Source organism: Lathyrus oleraceus, chromosome 5 (assembly GCF_024323335.1).
Source record: "Lathyrus oleraceus cultivar Zhongwan6 chromosome 5, CAAS_Psat_ZW6_1.0, whole genome shotgun sequence".
NCBI lineage: Eukaryota > Viridiplantae > Streptophyta > Magnoliopsida > Fabales > Fabaceae > Lathyrus > Lathyrus oleraceus.
This window is the reverse complement of record NC_066583.1, coordinates 514,035,393-514,054,534: the sequence shown is the minus strand read 5'-3', so window position 1 is coordinate 514,054,534 and position 19,142 is coordinate 514,035,393.

The following is a 19,142-nucleotide window of genomic DNA, read 5'->3' as shown; positions in this document are numbered from 1 at the left end:
TCTGGATGTCTCTCAACCTGAGTTTCAATTAAAAATAATGGACCCTGAGTACGGACAGACATGAGTTGAATGCAGATGAATGCGAAATGAGACCAATGCGAATGCATGAATGCAGGTCACTGTGCCACCAAGTCATCTGTAGACCCATTAAGTCTCTGAACCAGTCACAGTTATCTGAAGGACTAGGTCACCATAAATCCAACTTGGGGAGTTCCGAAATAAACGGAACTGGAGATTACATCATTATCATCACAGGAACATCCACTGAACGGATGACAGCCAGATCCTCTAAACAGGTACTCTCAAATTCAACCCGGGGATCCGAAATAAACGGAACCCGCTGATAAACCACGGACAGAACTCCGGCGTCCCAGAAATAAATGTCCATAATTCACAGTCACTATCAGTACCAAGAGTCACCAACAAGTCACCAACAAGTCAGCAACAGTACCTGTAATAATCATCATTCCCTCCCCACTCACGGGTGTCATCTAGGCCAGGGTAAGGTCGAGAGAAACGCAGGATAAACAACCCTTTCAAGAATATCATCCTGTGCACACCAGATGTATGCACCGATGATACCCCATCAGAATCTGAACTGCTCGTGATGTCAATGTTCCGCTAAGTGGCGCATACCACCCGCTTCCCATGAATCACTCTATTCCTAGGTTTCCTAGATTTCACTCATAGCCTGGGTATTGGGCCTTTTACCTCGAGTAACTCCCACCCCAAACAGAGAAACACAGCCAGCACAGCAGATGAATATGAATGAATGCAAACATTAATGCACACATTGAATGCAAACAATAAATGAAATGAATGCAATAAACAACAGCAGATAGCAACCAAAGCCCTAACCTAGAGAGCGCTAGGAGAGACTCGCTTAGGGAAGAAGGACCAGCCCAGGTCAACTTCTCTAGTGTCCCCAGCAGAGTCGCCAGCTGTCGCATTACGCGAAAAACCGGCGGGAAAACAAGAACAACAGAGCCGCCATCGTGCGTTATTTATCCCAAAAGAGGGAAAGGAAACGCTCAGAGTAAACCTGGAAAAAGCATGGTCTCGCGACCAAAGAGAATGGGATCGGGAGTCGGTTATGCGTAGGGAAGGTATTAGCACCCCTACGCATCCGTCGTACTCGACGGGATCCACGCACAATAGGAAGGAAAATGGTTGCTAAAATCACTGCTCAAACAATCACACACTGGCTGAAAGAGACACAAGAAACAAACAAGACTGAACTCGGCAGGATATCGCATCCTGGGCCTACTTAGTCTACCAGGCATAGACATCAGAGTCAAAGTAGTTCGGACTGGGGAAACGACACATGCTCGCTAGGATGTCGCATCCTATGCATACGTATCTCCTTTGGACGAAGGAGAATCAGAGCATCCGTAGCTCGGCTGACACGCACACAAACAAACACAGGAAAAGGCAAACGTGGAGCCTGAATGCCAATCACTGGACTTACATCAGCATCCGAACCAGAACACACGCAAAGAGGCAAACGTGGAGCCTGAATGCCAATCACTGGGCTTACATCAGCATCCGAACCAAAACACGCACAAAGAGGCAAACGTGGAGCCTGAATGCCAATCACTGGACTTACATCAGCATCCGAACCAAAACACACACCAACACTGGAACCCGAATGCCACTCGATGGACTTACATCAGCTTCCAAGCGCACAACAACACAAAGGATGTGGAATGCCAATCGCTGGGCTTACATCCATCTCCTACACACGCAAGACAAAACAAAGACACAGGCAGAAGAAAGGTCTCGATTGCAACTAGGGCAAGAGAAAGGGAAGGTCTCAATCGCAACGAGGGCGAGAGAAAAGAATTAGTGTTAGTTGTTAGTCAAACTCGACAAGACATCGCATCTCGTGCCTACGTATCTCATCTGGACATGAGAATCAGAGTTGCCGTAGTTCGGCTAAACTATTCCTGTTGGTTTGTATTTTTTAAGTGGACAACGTCACTACGCAATCTACCTGATGCTCGACCTTTGGAGACTTACTCACCTGTAGTTGAAGGAGTTGACGTATCCTTAAGAGGGGATAATGTTTGTTTGTGTTTTAGGAAAGCTCAAGCAAGAAAGGAAGTCCTATACGAAGGAACCGTGCTACCTTAATTGACATGCAAACGAGACTACGCGGAGTCTAGCAAACCTAGGGGATACAATCACATCACACAAACACATACAGCATGAAATAAACATACCAACAAGAGGCTCAAACATCAGGGTTAGGCTTTAGTCGAGGGGTCATATCAACCTCAACAAACAAGCCTCTGTATCGGGGTCAGGTTAGCTCTTAACCTTGCCATTGAGGGGCTAAGGTGAAGCTAGATGAAAGGTGATGAGGGGTGTGCCTCATTGCTTCTATCTCAGGTCCGAGAGAGCATGTAAATATAAGAATGTGGGGGAGTTCAGAAAGATGGAACTCTTTCCCCAATTGGACTCGATAGATCTTGGGTTTGGATCTCAATGCTACAACCATGTAATGGGAGCAAGGAGAAGACTCACAGAATAATGGGGGATAGATTGCTTATCCCTACCTTCCACCAATTGCCTTATTTAAAGGACTTTCACCTGCTTGGCACGAAAAATAAACAACCACAATCATTGCCTCTTAAGGAGGACTTCAGACATTTGCCCGGCCCGGTAACAGCCGGGTCTCCAGACTACATGAAGAAGAAGGTGCAATACCTCAATGCTAATTGCTTATAAGCAAAGCAATGCAAGTTCTTAAGAGAACTGAGCAACTAAGGGTACCTGGAAAAATCAAACAGAATCAGCATCCCAACATAAACAAAACAACAACAATAAGAATCAATCAACAATCAAACAATGATGTACATCATGTGCCTAGCACAAAGGTCAAGTGAACCAAGCCCTACAAAACAAACAATTAGTCAAATGAATTCAACTCAATCATGTATCAACCTCCTTAAGGCATTAGCTTTTTAACCTGAAAAGTCAAAGTCAAGCTCAAACATAAGTAACTAGACCACTAGGCCAAGCCTAGGGTCCAAAGGAGGGAAAAATCTCAAAACAGCAAGCCAATCATGATCAAAACCAAGATATTTCAATTACAAAGGGACTCCAATTGGTCCCATATCCAAACTATACACCTATTTCAATTTATGCAACATGTAAGGCAAAGGAAGCAAATGTAAACCACATATGAGCAACCAGCAAGATCACATCCAAAAAAATATCAAAACAGCATGGAAAATTCCACAAAAATTATATCCTAAACAGAGGACATTCAACAAGCTACATGTCAATTTTCATACAATTTGGCCTAGTGGAACTATGGGAATTAATTCAACATGACAAGGCATGCAAAAACACAATCAAATGAAGCTACAAAATGTATGCTAACTTCAATCACATGGTAAACAGTGGCATTAAATGGTAAATGGATGGGACCAAAGCCAATTTGTAGCTTAATGTGTTAAGAAACACTCTACCAATTTTCATTATCATAGGGTAAGGTATGAGGATATGGCAACATATATACAAAAGGTTACACAAGTAAAGCCCTAAAATGCTAGGCAGCACTCAAAAATCCTAATCAATTAAGAAATGGATTATAAAAATCCACGAAAAATCCTAGTGAATGTTAACATAGTAAGGACATCTCATGCAAAAATTAAGGCCATAGGCCAAGGGGAATCATGGCAAAAAAATCAGGGAACTCAACATATCATATTGTGTCACATGTTTCCACACTCAAGTTCAATAAATCATATCTAAAAGACCAAAGGTCCAAAAAATACAAATCATATACCAAAAATTCCCGAAGAGTGCTAAGAATCTACACCTAAAATTTCAAGTCATTTGGATTATGCATGATGATTTTATAATTAAAATGGTGGAACATGCGAAAATGGTATACATCAAGGATATCCCTATGTCAATTAATTTTTCTACCAAGCAACATTTTATTTTTTAAGTCTAAAAAATAATAGAGAAGAAAAGGAGATTATCAAAAAAAGTCTCAACTTATTTGGATGATTATTGGTCATTTTATGATTTTTTGAAGTTTTTAGAATATTTATTGAATATTTATTTAGGATTTAATAGGATTTAATTAATTAATTTATGAAAGAATGGCAAAAGCGTAAATAGCGTCTCCAGGACCAAAACGGCGTCGTCCAATTTTAATGTGTTGGCGCTACATGATTGGATGGTCCAGGGCGGTAAACAAAAGTTTGAAACGGAAACGCAGACATATGGATCGAAGCAAGCGAAATTCCCAGAACTCATGAAGTTCTTCGCTGTTCTTCGTGTTCTTCTTTCCAGATTTTAGGTTTTGGTCAAAAGTTAACGAAAGTCCACAATCCATACATCGATCGAACCGGGGTTGCTTCAGGATTACAAATATGCAGGTGATTTCGTCTAGAAATTCACGAGTGAAGCGAATCGATAAAAATAGGTTATGGTACATAAACTTCAATCGCGAATTACTCAATCAATCCACAACGATTTTCAATTCTACAAGTTTCTACATGCTCTACAATGAACATTCTACAATATCCCTAACAAAATCGAAGCAACTACGAGTTTTGATTCCAACCTTTCTTGGAGCTAGCAGTGCGGAACCGTGCGATTTGCCTCCAATTTGCAGAAACAGATGCAGGAAATTGCTTCAGAAGGCGAATAGTGATGTCCTTCTAGCTCAGGGATGCACGGATCAACAAGAATCGACGACTGCCATTTGAAGAAGCAGGTTTTGCAACAGCAAGAATCAGCCACGATTTTGCTTCGATCTCGCTCAACAAAAGCTCAGTATTACCTGTAAATTGTAAATCAACAGAAAATTCGCACAAAATCGATGGAATCTTGATGAAGATGATCAGAAAATGTTATGGAAGTTAGAGCAAAAATGAGAGAGATGAGAGAATTTGCTTTGTGGATTTTTTACTGAATTTGTGAAAAATGATTAACCAGTGCAATTCTGTTAGAGATTAAGTATATATATGAATCTCTTAATCCAAGTTTAATCCCAATTAGTGAAAAATGAGATTTAGCAAAAATGAGCTTATGTGCATTTTGGCTCTTATGCCCTTGGAATGGTTAGAAGCATTGCAGCAGCAATTATCACTTTGAACAAGTTGCAAATATCATTTGGAAGCTAATGGCATAGGTCTCATGCCCAAATTCCTCATACTTTGCATTTTGGACCATTTTGCCCCTCACTTTTAATTGTTTCACTTCAAAAATGGCCTTTTGCATGAAGCATTTTCAAAGAAATCCAATTATGCACCATGAAAGTACATATTAAATGGAGTTTGTGCATATAAAGAACTTGCAATTTGGACAATCCATGTGGAAGTTATGGCCTCCTGATTACGGGTCTTTTTTGAAATTCACTGAGCCATATCTTGCAAACCACACATGGGATTTTTGAGTTCTTGGACTTTTTGGAAAGGTGAGAACAAGATCTTCAACTTTCATGTTGGACAAAATTCCATTTGAAGCTTGTATGATGAAGTTATTTTGAGGAGAAAAAGTTTCCATTTTGGGCAGCTGAAATTACAGGTCACCTGCTATTTTTGGAAATTTTCTGTCTGACCTCCCAATCTTCATCCTAGGTCTTTGATATGTCAAATGAGACTCACATGGACATGAATGAGGCCTTTCAAACCATTTCCCACCTTCCAATCCATAAAATCGGGCACAGTTGACCACAGTTGACTTTCTAGGGTTTCTGGTTGACTGAACAATGACTGGTGACTTCTGAGCATCCAACCTTTGGCCAAACCACTTCAAAATGATCCTTGGACCATATGAGCTTGATAAATCCACCCTATGGCCTTGTCCCAATGAAAATGGCACTCACTTGCTTGATTGACTGATTCTCCTGATCAGTTTGACCCAAATGGTCAGTGGGCTTGCACTTGGGCAAATGGACAATGCAATGTTATGCAATGGCCTATGTTATGTTATGACCTAATATGAATATGTATGTACAAAAGGTAGGGTGCAAATTTGAGGTGCTACACAAGTATGTAGTTTTATTCGATAATATTTAGAAGATAATGTTTATAATCATATTTCTAATGAGACACATTCAAAAACTTTATGGGAGAAGATAGAGTCCTTGTATGCCTCTAAATAAGGAAATAATAAATTATTCTTTTTAAATAGCTTCATAAGTTTGAAGTATAAGAAGGGGACTTCAATTTCAGATCACTTGAGTGAATTTTAAGGGTTCCTTGATCAGTTTTCAGGAATGAGTATCAATTTTGATGATAAACTTTTGGGTCTATTTCTATTGCTATCTTTACCATAGTCTTATGAGATGTTTCAGGTTTTTATCACAAGTTTTACTCTTAGAGGTGTTGTTTCTTTAGAAATAGCTAAGGGTGGTATTCTTAATGAGGAGATGAGAAGGAAGGCATATGATTCTTCATCTCAATCCGAGGTACTTGACATTGAAAATAGGAGATAAGTCGTAAAAAGGAACCGAAGTGTGGTAAAGAGAATATCATAAGCAAGTCCAAGCCACGATACAAGAATCTGGAGTGTCATTATTATCATAAAATAGGACACGTACAGAAGTATTGCTATCAGTGGAAAAGAGATGACAAAGGCAAGAAAGGTAAGTCTAAACAAAGAGACCATGAAAATTAGTATGATGATCGTGTTACTACTGCTACTAGTTATGATCTTGTTATCCTATGTGTAGCGGGGTATTCGTTACCATTAGAGATATTGACTAAATCCAAGGTAAATCATACGAGTCGAGTCGCCACCGCACTTCTATTTATCCAAAGGAATGGTTAGAAAGCGAACAAAAACCTAAAAGTTTTAACAAAAACTAATAAAAAGGAACAGAGATCTGGGTAAGGGGGTTGGTTATGTAATGGGAAGGTGTTAGGCACCCAAAACATCCTAGGTACTCCTAGGGAACCCTTTTCACACTTGTTGTAAAGGTTATTGTTTTGTGGAAATTTTGTTTGTGCAAACATGATTGAAGAGATGAGAGGAGAATATACAAGTTTATTTACATTTTGTGTTTGGATGGATAAATCCATTGCCTACGTACCATCTTAAAAAAGATTAGGATTAAAACCTCGTAGTTCGGGATAAAAATCTCAAAATAAGTTGGTGAATTGATTGGTCCAAAAGCCTTAAGGTCTTTTGTTATCAAGGGGAGAAAACTCAACCAAACCACAAATCCACAATATGAGGATAGCTTCAACATGCTAGTGAGGGGTTAACCCTATAATAAGCATGGAAGACTCATTGTCCATCACTAAGGATATAGGTGAGTATTACATCTACCACAAGGATAACTCAAACCTAATAGCTAAAGGTCATGAAAAATTTGATTTAAGAAAGTGGCCATTGGAACCACAAAAAGACATTTGAATGGGTTATATTTACCAATTAGAAGTATATACAAAATGGTCAAGGTTGACTTAAAGATTCAAATTCAAAGTAAGTGTTATGAAAAGAAAGTTTGAAAATCAAAAGCATAAGGCTTAGGTTTCTAATGTTTGAAAACAATGGTTAAATGTTTGCACAAAATATTTTGGCTTGGGTTAGAGTGGGGGAAAGAAGAAGAATGGCTAAGTCCTAAGTAAAGCAAAAAGGTGAGGGAGAAAGAAACAAAACCACAATGGAGTCCCTCTCTTGAGATCATATGGATGATCCAAGTAGCTCCCATCCTTTGGAATAAGCAAACACAAAGCATAAGCAATCATCAAACAAGCCTCTTAAGAGATCCTCAACGTATCTTGCATCTTTCACTTTGGATGAACATGGCAATGGTCCTTCAATTAAGCTCAAGTGGGAACCCCTAGCACAAGAACACACACATCAAAGAGTTTTATGAAACAAATCAAGAATGGACAAGAGTGACTTTAGAGATTTGGTCCTTCTAATCCATCTTCATCATTAAGGTCCATTTACTCCACTTTTGCATAGGGAATGTCCTAGATACTAAGTCCATTTCTCCATTCTTTGCATAGGGAAAGTCCTAGAATCTAAGTCCATTTCTTTGCATTTGGTTCACAACAATCAAAACAAAGCACAAGCACAATAATATATACACAATTATGTGCTCAAGTGAGCAAAAGGCAAATGGCATTAACATAAACATGGGCTCAAGTGAGCAAAGAGAAAAGCAAATGGATAATATGTGCAAGAATAGTAACTTGCATAAAAGTAAAGAGCAAAAAGTAAATGTTAATTGTCAATAGTTAGTGTTAGTAATTAGTGTGCCATAAGGCAAATTTAGCGCTATGTTAAGCAATCGTAATTGGACTTATGTAGAAGTCACAACTATCTGAGGCCGGTCAATAATAATGTAGGCAACAACACAAGTTAGAAGTCTTGATTAGTGAACCAAGTTCCAACAAATTGCCATGCCAAAAAAGAAAAAAAGAGAATTGATCTTGTATTGGTTTAAGCCTTTTGCATGATTTAGAAAACAACCTATCCTTAATGCAAAGTCATTCACTTGATCATTTGATCAAGATGAATTAGATTTGAATCAAGGAAGATTAAGTCTCTCTAATTAATGCTAACTTATCAACCTTTAACTCATTGATCAAAAAGGAAGAAAGAAGAAGAAGAAGTAAGAAGGAGATGAAGAAAGGATAATGAAAATGGAAAGATCAAAAATGCATAAGATGAAATAACATGTACCAATCCATATGTATTGACCAAATGACATTGAAAGTCAAAGTCAAACAATGAGAAATCAAAAGTGAGATGAAGATTGGAGATCAAACAATAAGCATAATATTTTTGGCATTTTTAATATTAAAATAAACTTGATATAAAAATGAAAGAAAGATCAAACTTTAAAATCACTTCAAATCAACCTTGAAATGTCCAAGTAATTTATCCCAAGTTCAACAAGGTCAAACAAAGTTTGACAAAAAATTTCAGCATTTTTAAAAGTCAGAAACTATTTTTAATCAATTAAAAATGAATAAAAATAACCTAATTGAACTAAAATCTCAAATAAATCTTAAATCAATTAAAAAATTGATGAGAATATTTTTCATAGATCCATCATTATTCAAATAGGTTAGGAAAATATTTTTGTATTTTTTGAATATCAAAAACTATTTAAAATGAATTAAAAATAACCAGAAAAGAGAAAATTCACAAAAAAATATCAAATGATGAAATAAAAAATATTAAAAATCAGAATTAGAAACTAGAAATTATTTGGAGACTAATGCAATTGGTCCCATATTTTTTGGATTAAAAATGAGAGAGTTATGAATTTTTGAAATAAAAGGGAATTAAAGAAAATAAAATCAGAAATTAAAAAATGTGGAAAATCGGGAAGCGTGTGATCACGTTCATTAATTGACGTGGCCAATCTGATGGTCCTGAAGCGTGCGCTCATGGTGAACCTTGGTCAACTGAAACACACCAAGCCTTTAAATAAGTCATAACAATGGACGGGTGTGATTGAATCTGGAAACTCACATGGACGGATCAGATTAAATATGGGAACCAGACGGTGGCCAGCGCCACCGTCTTCTCCGGCCAACCTCTGGCCACATCCAAAATTTGCAGAACTTAAAATGGAAACCAAAATGAACGATCCATACATCTTTGGAAAGCTGGGATGATGTACATCATCCATGTGCCACTTAAATCCACTCTAGATCTTTATATTGAGAGAAATCAGAGATGAAAGTTTTGTGGTGTTCATCATGAACTTAATGGATTACAAAAATTAAATGCACAATCATGATGCCTCTATTGAGAGGACTTCAGCCAACACAAGATCCAAGCAAATAGGTCAATATATAATGAGTTTCGAAGAAAAAACCAGTTGCATAACAACCTTAATTTCTGGAAACTTGAGCTCGATTCCTTGCTTTCTTTTCCAAAACAGAAGATCAATGAGCTGAAGGATGAAGGTTTAGAAGCTTTAGATCCAAGGATTCAACCAGATGTAGTTGAATTTTGGATCTGTAAAATTTGAAGAGAAATGGAAATAGCTTCTTTGGTGAGGTTGGGGAATCACTTCAGCAGGGTTTCAGGTGCCTTTAGGTTGGTTTTTGAAGAGAATGAAGCATGTTATTTATAGCCAAGGTTGATGCAAGCAAGGAGAAAATTCGTGTGCATGGAACATGGACTCTTCATGCATGGGCCTGTACAGGCGCGTGCAAAGCCCAAAAATGGATGAAAATGCAAGCTGAACTCAAATGCCAATGGTTTGGACGTGTGATTAGAGCTGCATTGGCTTGTGCATGAAGTTATGATGTGAATTCCATAATTGAACCTAAGCGTTCACCTCTTCAAAAATGCCAATTAGAAAATCCAAACATAAACATATTGGTAATGGTTGGAAAGGTCTTGATGTAAGGAACAATTGTTATGTTGGGCAAAAATACATTTGAAGCGTGGAAATTAGTGAATTTTGAGTTTAAAGTGTAATGTGAAAAACATGTCAAGGCAAGGTTTCCAAATTTGGCCAATGTTCAAGCCCTTCTATTTTGATGATGCAAGCCTCAAATGAAACAATCTCCAACATAAAAGTTGTATATCTTTTCAATACAACCAAAATGGACTTAAATTTGGTATCATTTGGATTTTTGATGAAAGAGTTATGGGCACTTGAAGTTGGACTTTTTTTGCCTTTTAATGCATTTGGCCCAAAAGGACCTATAATGTCTTGCATTATCACATGTATTTCCTTTGCGATTTTGAAATTTTGTTCAACATAAAATTTAAATTAGACATCTTACACTTTCCAATGCATTTGATACCACCTCAAAATAATAAAAAATGAATGAGTTATGTTCTTGGGAAGTTGACCCAAACTTAGGGTTTCAGTTAAAATGACCTATAATGTATTGGAATGGGAGATGGCCTTCCAAGCTTCAAATCAATTTTTGATGAACATGAAAGTTCTTCATATTGTCATTAAGAACATTTTTTCATTTTGAACCATATCCATTTGACCAACACATAAAAAGTTAGGTCTCAGTGCATTTCAAAATAGTCAGATGAATTGACTGACCAACTTCTCAAGGCCATGACTCATATCTTGATGAATTGATGATTGAGGACACTCAAATAAGTTCAAATATGCATGAAATGATGAATTAAATAACTTCCCTTGATTGTATTTGATCATGGGTTGAGGTTGCTTCAAAAGCAAGGCATTGTGGTGCACAGATGAATTAGGGTTTCTTTGGGGAACAACCTCAAACCCTTTGACTTGTTTTGATCAAAAATAATGGATTGAGATGCTAGGAAGTCATATTTGATGGATGATATCTTTGGGAACCATTACCATGCTTGCTATCATCTCCTCTTGACCTTATCATTGCACAAAGGATCTCCTTGAAGCTCTTGACCTGGTGATTGCTTAAGCTACAAACAAAAGATGTTAGTGGCATATTTTTATGCTTTTGGTTAGAAAAAAAATAAGAAAAACAATGATATACAATTCAAACATGCTTGGTGATCTCAAACCACTCACACGAGGTCCCACCCAAAGGCAAAGGGAACCAAGATGCCAATGATCCTTGAGGCAATGTAAGTGCACTGTTATGATGCCATGAGGGATCTTAGGGACAAAATTAGGGTCTTACAGATTCCCCTATTTAAGGTCATTCTAGCCGGAGAAGTGAAGGTTAAAGTCTTCGTCTCGACGGGGTAGAATGGGCTTAAATAATAACAAAGAGACGAGTTTTGGTCCCTAAGAGACCTCATGATGCAGATGTTATGCATGCAAAATAGTAAAACTCTGTGGGGATATGCGTCCACAAAGAAAAAGAAATCCGGAGAAATTGAAAATCCAAAGGAGTAATACACTCACTAGGGAGACAGAGACTCTAGGGGAGTAAAAGGGTAAAAATGCGTGAGCAGGTCACGACTTGAGACTTGCTGAGAAACACGGAGAGAATCCATGAAATAAATCAATGGAAGGACTCAAGCTGACTCGAGGATGCATGTATTGGGGAATATGCCAATACAGCAAAAAATTATCCGTAACGGATACTTCGGATAAAAAATCCGGACTCAGGTAGGGATGTCCACTAAGGACTCAACTGAGGGAGATCCCAACAGAAATCTCCTGCTGAAGCAACGAGATGAGGTACTACCGGTTATTGGGTAATAAGCTCAAAGAGACGTGTGATCTGAACACCGGTATAAGGGTGAGAGAACAACATGCCCCGGAAGAATGAATATCTAAGACCGGTATAAGGGTGAGAGATATCAATCAACCAAATCATTTGAGGAATACCTAAAAAGGTATATTTCCACTCAAGAAAATCTGACTCCACAGGAGATAAAAGGTCATAATAGGGAGTAGAAGGAAGGAACACCATGGATGCCGATTATTGGGCATATAATAGGTGACCAACCAAAGCGTGAATTGGGGAATATTCCCAAAACACTCATCATCCGAAAAGAGGGAAAAAGCAAACTCGATTATGGGATGGACATTCGATTCCAAAACAGGGATACGAATCTTACTCAACTGGGGAAGAACAAAAGGCTTCGACCAAAGAGTGCATGAGATATATTATTTATTACCGTCATAACGTAGATAATATACTCGCATGAAAGATTATCCACAACCGCTTACTGGGTTAATAAAGGATAGATCGACCGAGAGAGAAAGGCATCGGGATACCGAAACTAGGTATATAATGATGACCAATCAAGGGGAGCAACAAACATTACCGACAACCGGTATAAAAGATGACTTGTTGGGGATAAACTGCCTAATCAGAGCAATTATCCAAAAAGAAGGGAATACCAACACCGAATATTGGATAATGATAACCGTCAAGGAGGGGATTACATCTACCGGATACTGGGTAGAAAACCACAGAAGAGTAACCGTCATTGATTAGGATGAACAAAAAGGTTAACTCTGCAAAGGGGAGAAAATAGAGTTTACAACTACCGGTATAAAGGTAGAAAACCACAGACTCCGCCGAGGATAAGGTGAATGATTACTAATTAACGAGCAATTTATTCATTTATATCACGGGGAAACACATGAAACAGTCACAAGAGGTCAATTTAGGATCAAACCAAAGAGGCAAACTGAACCAAGACTCGTCCTAGTGAGGATATAACTCAACAGGGGAACCCATCCCAATATATGTGTTGGGAGGAAACGAAAATAACCTTCGTCCACGAGGATATAACTCAGCGGGGAATGCGAAAGGAAAGATAAATACTTTCTGCTTAATGGGCTGACTCTACATTGAGGGATCAGACGCCAACATCTGCTTGGGGAACGTATTACCAACTAGCAGGGAATAACAAACAAAGATATATGGCAAAGAATGCAATCATGAATATCCGAATGTTTGAAAATTATATGCACACATGTGTGGTTTATGTATAATGAATGCTGATAAACAGACATTTCTAACACAAACGGCTCCAAGGAATAAGCACACAAATATCCGGTACTACATCTCAAGAGAGAGAGCCAGATTCAACGGAGAGTATCCAATGTGATAAGGGCAAGAGAAACCAAGAAGCAACAAAATCTCTGTAGGGGATGAATCATCAGTCAATCCAGCTGGGGACAGGAGTTTATTGCATAGATAAAATCTACCACATAAGCCATTCTACTGGGGAATCCATCCAAGGGATAAAGGGATTCTGGGGATCAACCACCAAGTACCGAACCCACCAAGGAGATCACATCTGCTGAGGAGGAAAGGTCGCTACTCCGCTGAAGGGGAGAGTGGTGAATATCTCAACAAGCATTCCACTCAGTAGGATAAACCACAAAAGGCTCCGGAGGAAGAAGATACAGTCATGCCAGGAATATGAACAAATGTCTTACCCTGTTGGAGATCATACCATCCTTGGGAGAGCATTGAGGATCTCCTAAGTACCTTTTCGTCGTTGTGAATGTTCACTTTGTTTAAAAACAAGTTATGAAAATTTCGTTTCTTCAAAACAATGATATTTTCTTAATTAAAACATGCAAAACATTTGTCGAATAGAAACAAATAAGAGTGCAAATAATTGGATAAAAGGCTCAAATTTATTTGATGAAATGGTAGTCTGCAAATGGCAAAACTCCATAGATCTTTACAAGTTTGAAATTGGTGATATATATTGGAAAAGGGCTACATTGAACATAATGACCATTTCTCCACCAATTCTGAATTCGATGTATTCGAAGCTTCGGTTGATGACGAATGGGCGAGAATCTCTGACGGATGACAGTTGTAGAACAAAGCCTTGTCAGGATGCAATTACTTGCCAAATCCCTAATTTTTGCCTAGATTTCCCCAGGATGAGGTACTCAATCTAGCGGGATACCTATATTCATTTTTCATGTCTCTAACTTTTGCCTGGATCGCCCTTTCGGGTTTTCAATCCACCGAGACGCTCATTTTTGCCTAAGTCGCCCTTTCGGGTTTTCAACTTAGCGAGCTATTTTGTTTTTATTTTTAGGCGAAGTATTTCTTGACTACATCTGAATTCACAGGACGAGTGAAATCCTCCCCATCCATAGTTGTAAGTATCAAAGCACCGCTTGAAAAGGCTCTCTTAACAACATATGGACCTTCATAGTTTGGAGTCCACTTGCCCCTGGAATCGGGCGCGAAAGACAAGACTTTCTTGAGCACAAGATCACCTTCTCGGAACACACGGGGCTTGACATTCTTATCAAAAGCTTTCTTCATTCTTTGCTGATACAATTGACCATGGCACATGGCGGTCAATCTCTTCTCTTCTATCAAGTTGAGCTGGTCATAACGACTTTGAACCCATTCATCATCAGTCAACTTGGCCTCCATCAAGACTCTCATTAATGGGATCTCCACCTCTACTGGGAGTACAACCTCCATGCCATAAACAAGAGAGAAAGGGGTTGCCCCTGTTGAAGTGCGGACAGATGTGCGATATCCATGTAAAGCAAATGGCAACATCTCATGCCAATCCTTATACGTGACAACCATTTTCTGGATAATTTTCTTGATATTCTTATTAGCAGCTTCAACAACCCCATTCATCTTGGGTCTGTAAGGGGAAGAATTATGGTGTGCAATCTTGAACTCACTACACAGCTCTTTCATCATCTTGTTATTCAAGTTAGATCCATTATCAGTAATGATCTTATCTGGCACACCATAACGACATATGAGTTGATTCTTGACAAACTTCACGACCACCTGCCTGGTCACATTTGCATACGCCGCTTCAACCCACTTGGTGAAGTAATCAATTACTACGAGAATAAACTCGTGTCCATTAGACGCTTTTGGCTCTATCATGTCAATTCCTCACATGGAGAAAGGCCATGGTGATGAAATCACATTCAGAAGTGTCGGAGGAATATGAATTTTATCCGCATAAATTTGACACTGATGGCATTTCTTCACATATTTGCAGCAGTCAGACTCCATTGTCAGCCAATAGTAGCCTGCTCTCAACATCTTTCTAGCCATGGCATGTCCATTGGAATGAGTACTAAATGAACCCTCGTGGACCTCAGTCATCAACAGGTCTGCTTCGTGTCTATCCACGCATCTGAGCAGTACCATGTCAAAATTTCTCTTATAAAGCACATTGCCATTGAGGTAGAAACTTCCTGATAATCTCCTCAAAGTCTTCCTGTCTTTCACAGATGCCCCAGGCGGGTAAACCTGGTTGTGAAGGAAGCACTTGATGTCATGATACCACGGTTTATCATCTTTCACCTCTTCTACTGCGAATACATGAGTTGGTCTGTCCAAGCGCATCACGGTGATATTGGGAACTTCATTCCAAAGTTTAACCACAATCATTGAAGCAAGTGTAGCAAGAGCGTCTGCCATCCGATTCTCATCTCGAGGAATATGATGGAAGTCAACCTCAGTAAAGAACGTCGAAATCCTCCTAGCATAATCCCTATATGGAATGAGACCAGGCTGATTCGTTTCCCATTCACCCTTAATCAGATTAACAACGAGGGTCGAATCACGATATACATCAAGATGCTTGATCCTTAGATCAATGCATTCCTCCAATCCCATAATACAGGCCTCATACTCAGCCGTATTATTCGTGCATTTGAAAGTTAGCCTTGCTGTAAAAGGAATATGTGTGCCCTGAGGATTAATAATCACTGCCCCAATACCATTTCCATACTGATTTACAACACCATCAAACACCATACTCCATCTGGAACCAGACTCTGGCCCTTCACCGAGTGTAGGCTCATCGCAATCTTTCATTTTCAAATACAGAATCTCCTCATCTGGAAAATCATACTGAACTGACTGATAATCCTCGATCGGCTGATGTACCAAGTGGTCAGCCAAGATACTACCTTTAATAGCCTTCTGAGCTCGATACTCAATATCATACTCAGATAACAACATCTGCCACCGGGCGATCCTCCCTGTTAAAGCAGGCTTCTCGAAGATGTACTTGATTGGATCCATTCTGGATATCAACCAAGTCGTATGATTTATCATATACTGGCGTAAGCGCTTAGCAGCCCAAGCCAAAGCACAACATGTCTTCTCAAGCATCGAGTATCGAGACTCACAATCAGTGAACTTCTTGCTCAGGTAGTAAATAGCATATTCTTTCTTCCTTGATTCGTCTTGCTGACCAAGGACACAACCCATTGAATCTTCAAGAACAGTCAGATACATAATCAATGATCTTCCTTCCACGGACGGAGACAGAATCGGAGGTTCAGACAAATACTCTTTAATGATATCAAAAGCTTTCTAGCAATCCTTGGTCCAATCATGGGACTGATCTTTCTGGAGGAGCTTGAATATCGGCGCACATGTGGCAGTCATGTGGGATATGAATCTGGAAATGTAATTCAAGCGGCCAAGAAAACCTCGGACTTGATTCTCAGTTTTAGGCGCAGGCATCTCTTGTATTGCTTTGACCTTTGCAGGATCAACCTCAATACCTCTTTCACTGACGATAAAGCCCAATAACTTGCCGGAACGGACTCTAAATGTACACTTGTTGGGATTCAGACGAAGCTTGTACTTCCTCAAACGTTGAAAAAGCTTCAACAAGTGCTCTACATGTTCAACTTCCGTTCTTGACTTGGCGATTATATCATCAACATATACCTCGATCTCCTTGTGCATCATATCATGAAACAAGGTGGTCATAGCTCGTTGATACGTGGCTCCGGTGTTCTTCAAACTGAAGGGCATCACTCGATAACAGAATGTTCCCCAAGGTGTGATGAATGTTGTCTTCTCCATATCCTCGGGTGCCATCTTGATCTGATTATATCCGGAAAATCCATCCATAAATGAGAAGACATTGAATTTAGTTGTATTATCTACCAACATATCAATGTGTGGTAGAGGAAAATCATCTTTTGGACTAGCTTTATTCAAGTCGCTATAGTCCACACACATTCGGACTTTTCCGTCTTTCTTAGGCACGGGCACAATATTGGCCACCCATTGAGGATATGTAGAAGTCACCAGAAACCCCGCATCAATTTGCTTTTGAACCTCCTCTTTGATCTTCACTACCATATCAGGATGAGTTCTTTTGAGCTTCTGCTTCACAGGCACGCACTCAGGTTTCAAAGGTAGAAAATGTTGCACAATATATGTATCTAGACCTGACATGTCTTCATATGACCATGCAAAGATGTCGACATATTCTCGTAGCAATTCAATCAACCCCTTCTTAACAGACTCTTCAAGGAGTGCCCCAATCTTCACTTCTCGCATACAATCTTCAAACCCCAAGTTGACTGTTTCCAGATTCTCAAGATGCGGCTGAATGATCTTCTCTTCATGCTCAAGTAGACGGGTAATCTCGTCAGGAATCTCTTCAACATCATCTTCTTTCGCCTCAAATACAGGGAATTCAAAGTTGGGAGATCGTGTTGGGTCATTATGTTCAATGGGTTTGATCAACCTGCATAATGATTTTGGATATGAAAAGCTTTAGAATTCAAACAAGGCAAATCATTATGCAGATGAAAAGATTGATTTTATTCTATTTTTAGGTTTTATGTGATCACCAATTTCATGCAAAAAAAAAGCAAAAAGGGAAAATAGTTGGAAAAACAAACATTTAACAAGAATTTATTGAATGAAAATATCATTGTATTTATGCGCCAACAATGTCATCACTCCTCCTTTTGGCATGGGAGGAGGGTTTTTTAAACACAATGAACATTACTTCGACTTATAGATAACTGTTGGAATATCCACAGCGGCCCAATTATTGCAGATTCCCCCAAGGATGACGAAGTTGCCAGAATCCTCTTCGTCCTCTTCCAGAATGGCAGCAGCTTCCTCGCCTTGACTGGTGTGGATGAACCCTCCACTCTTGAACAACCCTTGCGTGTTGAAAACCCCAGACGAATAACCTATGCCAGTCAGGAATTTGTTGTCTTCTAGCTCAATCATTTTCCCTAAACCAGCAGTTGCACCACACTCAATGCCCAACTTTGCATCTTTATAGGAAGCAAATGAAAGAGTTCTCTTCTCATTAGGCTCAGCAATAGATAAAGCTTGGAAAGGGGTTCCAACTTCATCTTCAGCATCTATGTATGAGAAGGAAGACAAGTGGCTAACCAGGAGAGCCTTTTCTCCCCCTACCACCACCAGTTTCTTATTCTTCACAAATTTCAGTTTCTGGTGTAGGGTGGATGTCACGACGCCTGCCTCGTGAATCCACGGTCTGCCTAAGAGATAGCTATACGATGGGTGAATATCCATAACCTGGAAGGTAATCTGAAAATCACTCGGTCCGATTTTGACTGGGAGATCGACTTCCCCAATCACAGTTTTGCGAGACCCATCGAAAGCCTTCACAACTACTCCACTCTGCCTCATGGGAGGCCCTTGATATGACAGTTTCGAGAGAGTGGATTTTGGCAATATGTTCAATGATGACCCAGTGTCCACCAGCACATTGGAAATGGCGTCGTCTTTGCAACCCATGGATATATGTAAAGCCAAGTTGTGGTCTCTTCCCTCCTCGGGGTGATCAGAGTCACAAAAACTCAAGTTGTTACAAGCAGTAATGTTTGCAACAATGCTATCGAATTGTTCTATTGTGACATCATGATCTACATATGCCACATCCAACACCTTCTGCAGAGCCTCTCGGTGTGGTTCTGAATTCAAAAGCAATGATAACACAGATATCTTGGATGGCGTTTGTAGAAGTTG